Source organism: Apodemus sylvaticus, chromosome 5, assembly GCF_947179515.1.
Source record: "Apodemus sylvaticus chromosome 5, mApoSyl1.1, whole genome shotgun sequence".
Classification (NCBI taxonomy): domain Eukaryota; kingdom Metazoa; phylum Chordata; class Mammalia; order Rodentia; family Muridae; genus Apodemus; species Apodemus sylvaticus.
This window is the reverse complement of record NC_067476.1, coordinates 163,707,432-163,713,431: the sequence shown is the minus strand read 5'-3', so window position 1 is coordinate 163,713,431 and position 6,000 is coordinate 163,707,432.

Below are 6,000 nucleotides of genomic sequence, written 5' to 3'. Positions count from 1 at the left end.
ATTTTGAGGACTTCTTTTTTTTTTATTCGATATATTCTTTATTTATATTTCAAATGATTTCCCCTTTTCTGGCTCCCCACTCTCCGAAAGTCCCATAAGCCCTCTTCCCTCCCCTTTTCCCCATCTACCCCTTCCCACTTCCCTGTTCTGGTATTCCCCTATACTGCTGCTATCTGTAGTCAGTTCTCCTTCACCAGTGCTGAGGGACACCCCTGGAAGGTTGTCACTGAACTCCATTCTGAAACTGCCTATGCACTGAGGAGAGAGTCTCCATTTTGTCAGAGACTATCCGTACCATAAACAGGAAGGACACAGTGAGGTTAGCTGTGAGCTGGAAAACACTGAACTGAGCAGAGACTCTTGGGGGGGGGGGGCGGGTCTGACACCACACCAGCAGAGCCAACAGGACAATCAGCAAACCAAAACAAATGATGAAGCTGTTTTCTCCACCTTGGGTTCTGTGAAACAACCAGTCAGAGCATTGGAAGCTGGTAGGGTGGTTGTTGCCTTCTCATAATCCTCTCTCTGCTTGCCAGTGGCGTGGTGCTTCACTGCTGAGCACATGAATGCTAATGTCCCCACAGCCCCTCTGCTGTGAAATAAATGGCGAAGCTGAGAGCATGGGAGAGTAGAGCAGGCCTTCTGCCCGGGGTGTGGGGGGTGGGGAGGGGCTGTGCTTTGGCGGAATTACATGAGTATGGCTGCCGGTCTCTTCTGTTCCTCTGCTTTCCTGTGGGGACTCAACTCCCCTGAGCAGGGAGGGAAGCAGGTCACCAGGCCATGCCCCTCTGAAGCTGGTTTTTCCCTGGAGGTGGTTGGGAGATCAATATTGATGCTGGGACTTAAGGGACCCTGCAGACCCCTGTGTCCGGAAACCCTTGGGGCAGGGGCAGGTAAGGCAATACATTGGAATGAGGCTTGGGAAGCAACAGGGAGAAGGAAGGGTAAGTGGGACCGGGAGTGTCACAGGTACAGTTCAGCCATGGACTCCATCTGCTCTGTCAGGAATCCAGAGCACTGTCCTTCAGCGCACAGGTATGCGACTGTGCAGCCATGCAGCTGAGGGGTGTGGCCTCCACATTGAAGAGGTGCGGCCTGGGTTAACAGAACCACGGATAAGCAGAGTAGAGTGAAGTCAGTCAGAGGTTTGCTGCCTTAACCCTCCTTCCTCCATGCCAGCTTCTCTCTCACACAGGGCTCTCGTCGGGTGAGCTTTTGGGATGTTGACAGCCAGGATCATCTCTTCTTGCCAAGGTACCTTTCAACCTCTCAACCTCTGTGGAGTTTTAGGCATGGCTACCACCTTCCAGGTCATTTTAATGGGCTGGAGACTTCCACGACATTTCTGAAAAAGAATCAATCCCAGAATGGGGTGAGTGTGGGGTCGAAATACTTGAGTGATCAAGGTGCTGGGATAGGATAGTCCCTTCTACTGCATCTCACAAAGGAACCCCCTACTCACCCAGTCCTAGAGGCCACAGGGCCATTGCCCAGCAAGCTGCAGGTATCCCTTGTGTGTCTGGCCTCCTCGGTGGAAGGATAACCTCTTCCAGCTCTGGTTTTCACACAATCCCTACATGCCATGGAAGAAGACAGGATATCAAAAGAAGGCGTGTAGCCCGGGAGACACAGAGCACAACCCGCCTTAGTCGGGAAGGATGGTGGAAGGATCCATCCAGGTTATGCTCCTGCCTGTGACTCTGAGCGCTGGTATTTGGAGGTATACACCACACCTGGCTGGGAGATTAACTTCAGGGGCTTTTGTGATGAATCTGCCTTTCCAAACTGAAGTGCTGATGTGGGCTCCTGCTGAGATAGGTGCTAATGTACCTTCTTTGAAGGATTTAATGAGTTCCTCACAAAATAAGTCCTCCTCCTCTTAGCCAGGCAGATCCTGAAGTCCCCCACACCCAGTTCTGTGGGTTCCATGTGTGTGAGGTGCCTCCAGGCGGCTGGGCCATGGCTGCTACCCTGCAAGCTACACCACAGCAAGTCACTGCCTTCCTCAATCAGCCGGAGTAGGGTAGGGGTTACAGTCATCCCCCATTCCTTCCATCCCCTGGGGCCAACCTTTATGTGAAGTTGGAGACTGGCCATCAAAGGCTTAGAGCCCTGGGCTTTCCTGCAAAGTCAGCTCTATTCTGCTTACATGTAGAGGTGTCCAGTGTGCTTGCAAAAAACTCAGGAAACAGAAGCAGAGCTGCTTTCTGTTTCTGTCTTTCTCTGTCTCTCTCTGTCTTTCTCTGTATGTCTCTGTCTCTCTCTGTGTGCCTCTGTCTCTCTGTCTCTCTGTCTCTCTCTCTCTCTGTGTATGTGTGTGCGTAGACAAGATGATGGAGTTAGGAGAGGATGTGGTTAGGATGTGGTGTGAGCAGGGTCAGCGGTCAACAAGGTCAGCAGTGAGTTGGGTCAAGGTTTAGTGTAATCAAGGTAAACAGAGGTGAGAATTAAGCAGGATCAGGGGTGAGCAGGGTCAGGGGTGAGCAGAATAAGGGGTGAGCGGAATAAGGGGTGAGTAGTGTTGAGATTGAGCAAGGTCTGTGGTAAGCAGGCTCATGGGTAAGAGGCAGGGATAACAGGCTTAGGGGTGCACAGGGTCAGGGCTACACAGAGGAGGCATTTTGGCTACATTGCTTAAGGGCGGGGACACACTCGCAAATCCTAATGCTCAGCAGGGTAGTGGAGGGGTATACCTTTAATCTTAGCACTCAGGAGGAAGGTGGTATTTGTGAGTCTGAAGACAGCCTGGTCTACAGATCTCAGGGCAGCCAAATCTACACAGAGAAACAATGTGTTCAGCCCCTCCCCCCTCAAAAAACCCCTAAAATGCATTGGGGTGAGGAGCAAGCTGTCTGTTTGGGACAATGGTTCTCAACCTTCCTAATGCTGCAACCCTTTAACACAGTTCTGGTCGCGTAAACCCCAACAATCATTTTGGTACTGTTATGAATCGTTATGTAAATATCTGATATGCAGATGGTTATAGGTGACCCCTGTGAAAGGGTCATTTGACCCCCAAAGGGGTTGAGACCCACAGGTTGAGAAACACTGGACAGGGGGCCTTGTGGGTATCAGAGAAAAGCCTTTGGCGACGATGGCGAAGGCTCCTCGGTGGAGGGAATGGGTGGAGGGGTATCCCCTTTGTCCAGTGGCCTCTTTCTCTCTTTGTGCCTCATTCTCCTTAGCAGACTTTGCCCTTTCCTCCCGGTCTCCCCTCCCTGCTTTTCAGCATGGCTGAGTTTTCGTCATTCCGGAGCTGTAGAACATGACGTTCAGTCACAACTGTGGTATTAGTGGGGTAATAGACTGCACGCCTCTCCACGGTCGACTGCTGTCCTCCGCAAACAGAGGGACGCGCCTGTCTCAGCTGCGCACTGAGAAAAGGCTCATTTGAGCTGCTGCTTGGAGATAATGTCTTGTGAATAGCTATTTAGCCATCACCTGTCATCCTGGCCAGGAAGCTGCGCACAGGGGTGCGGGAGATTTATAGAGATGCAAAGCTCATTTTTCTCAGAAAGAGTCTGTGGGCGGCTCTGCTCGAGGACAGAGCCGCTTTACCCAGATGTGGGGGCCAAGATCACCCAGCCATAGAGGGAGGCGCTGGACCCAGGAACCACCGCCACCCACCCGGAAGAACTTCCCCACCCAGCTCTCTTCCTAATTCCTTAGCTCGCAGGATTCAGGACTTTATCAGCCACCGAGCTGAGAGAAGGCCAGAGATCCCTTTTACCAGCTTCATAAGTACAGACAGGGAAGAGAGGGAGAGAAGCAATTGGGGGGAGGGGAAAGAAGGGAAGAAAGAGAGCAAGGCAGGCTGGAGAGAAAGGAGGGAGGAGGGAGGGTCAGCTCTAACTCTTGGAAAAATCTGGAGAGCCTCCCCAGGGTGACCCAGAGCTGGGTGTGAATGAAGGCCTAGCCTCCCAGTCCCAGCCCATCCCCGTTTGACCAGGGACCTGGTGCTTCCTCCAGAGCAGAATCCTTCATGGCAATGTGCATTCTGGGCATTTATCATGACCCTGGTCAAAATCCAATTAGAGGGGAACTATTTGCGAGGCACAAACTGCGTGATACATCTTTCTGAATCTATTCTCTTCTGTCCTAAGAGCAATCAAGACAAAAGGGGGAAACCACCTGCCTCTGACAAGTGAAACCAAGCAAAGGAGCTGAGCTCAGAGCTCCTCTCAGTGGCTGCTCACCCTGCGCGCCCCTCCACACACCCTCCCTACTCACCCATCTCCACTCACCCCTGCTCTGACAGGTCCTGTCCTGTCTTAGGCTGTCCCTGGCCTTCCTATTACTGTTTGTCCCTTGGTCCCTCTGCAGGAGCCCACAGAGGCTTCTGGGGAGAGTAAGAAATTAACAGCAACTGTTCTTGTTGTGTTTCCTTGATGGTCGTGAGACACAATACACATTTACTTGGTCATGGGGTGAGGAAGGGGCCTGGGGCTAATCAGGCTCCTAATTAGTGACTTCCAGGTGTGGTAATTGCCTGGCAGTTGGGCAGCTGCCAATTAATCACTGAGGGCTCCTCAACTGTTCTCCTGGAATTAAACTGCTCTCCTGGAATAGCGGTGGATCTGGGGGCAAGAAGGAGGTGTGTATCAGAGGCCTTGACTTCAATGACAATCTTAGGCCGTGGAGTACCCAAGACCATCCTGAAGGGGCACGAGGGTGGCTAGCTACGTTTGTTAGAAGCAGGTGGCTCTCAATCTGCTTAGAGATGTCAGTATCAAGCATTGAAGACACACTAGCACAACAGACAGAGTGTTTGGGAAGATTGGCGCTCCAAGAGGAGGCTACATGCCTGGCAGGCATCACCTGGTACTATGCGTGGCTACCACAGGCTAACCACTCTGTGCCATTTCTTTCTCTGTAGAATGAGGATGCCTTTGGTTCATTAATAAAGTCTGCATTCATTAGTAATGAGGCCTTGGTGAAGCCAGGCCATGGTATCACTCTTTTTTGGAAGTAGGGAAACTGAGGCATGAGTCAAAGTGTCTATGAGGCCCTTGCATGATTAGAGGGAATCACTCAACCATGGGAGAGGATGTGCCCTGATCTGGGATGGTCAACCTCAATTGCCACCATTAAAGACAGGAGGAAGGGAAGGAAAAGCAAGAGAGGAAGGGAAAAGAGAAGGCGGGAAGAGGGAGGAAGGGAAGGAGGAAGGGATGCACAGGGGCAGAGGCAGAGGCAGAGGCAGAGGCAGAGGCAGAGGCAGAGGCAGAGGCAGAGGCAGAGGCAGAGGCAGAGGCAGAGGCAGAGGCAGAGGCAGAGGCAGAGGCAGAGAGGAAGCATTCAGTCCGAGCTCCTTCTGAGGAAGTTTCCAAGAGCCTGCAGTCCAAGGCCAACACAACTTGGAATAAATGATCAAGTTATGAATTAAACACAACAGAAATGTAATTACCACGGGAACCAGCTGAGAATAAAATAGATTATCTCTGTAACAGTCATTAAGCTGTTATCACATGGGCCCCTCTAATGTGTTGCTGATTAAAATCAATCCTAGCACAAATGATCATCTCATGGGGTTGTCCTCGGCACATCTTGGGCCCTCACAGAGCATGCGGCAGAGAGCTCCTGGGGCCTGAAGTCCTCTGACTGATTCATCCCTGACCTGTGCGGACCATGGACTTCAGCTTCCACCCACAGAGGGCCACCTAGTGGTCCTAGGATGGCAAAGTGCTAGGATTGAGCTGGCCCTGGTTGCATGGCCTCAGATCTGTGTGTGAGACTGTTGGGGTGGCCAGCCTCTGCTTGCCAACAGTTCCTCTACATTCCTGACATGGGTGGCATTAGCTAACAGCTCCTGGTCCCATACAGCATCCAGTAAACACTCATTGAGCACCAGCTGTATGCCAGACACTATTATAGGTATTAATAAAAGATTCTTTCTAGCCACCTAGCTTTGGTCACAGCAAGTCAGGGAGGGTGGGTCCTGGGGAAGCTGGAAGTACTTGTACAAAGGCCCTGGGGCAGGGGCCAAGAATGTATATATGC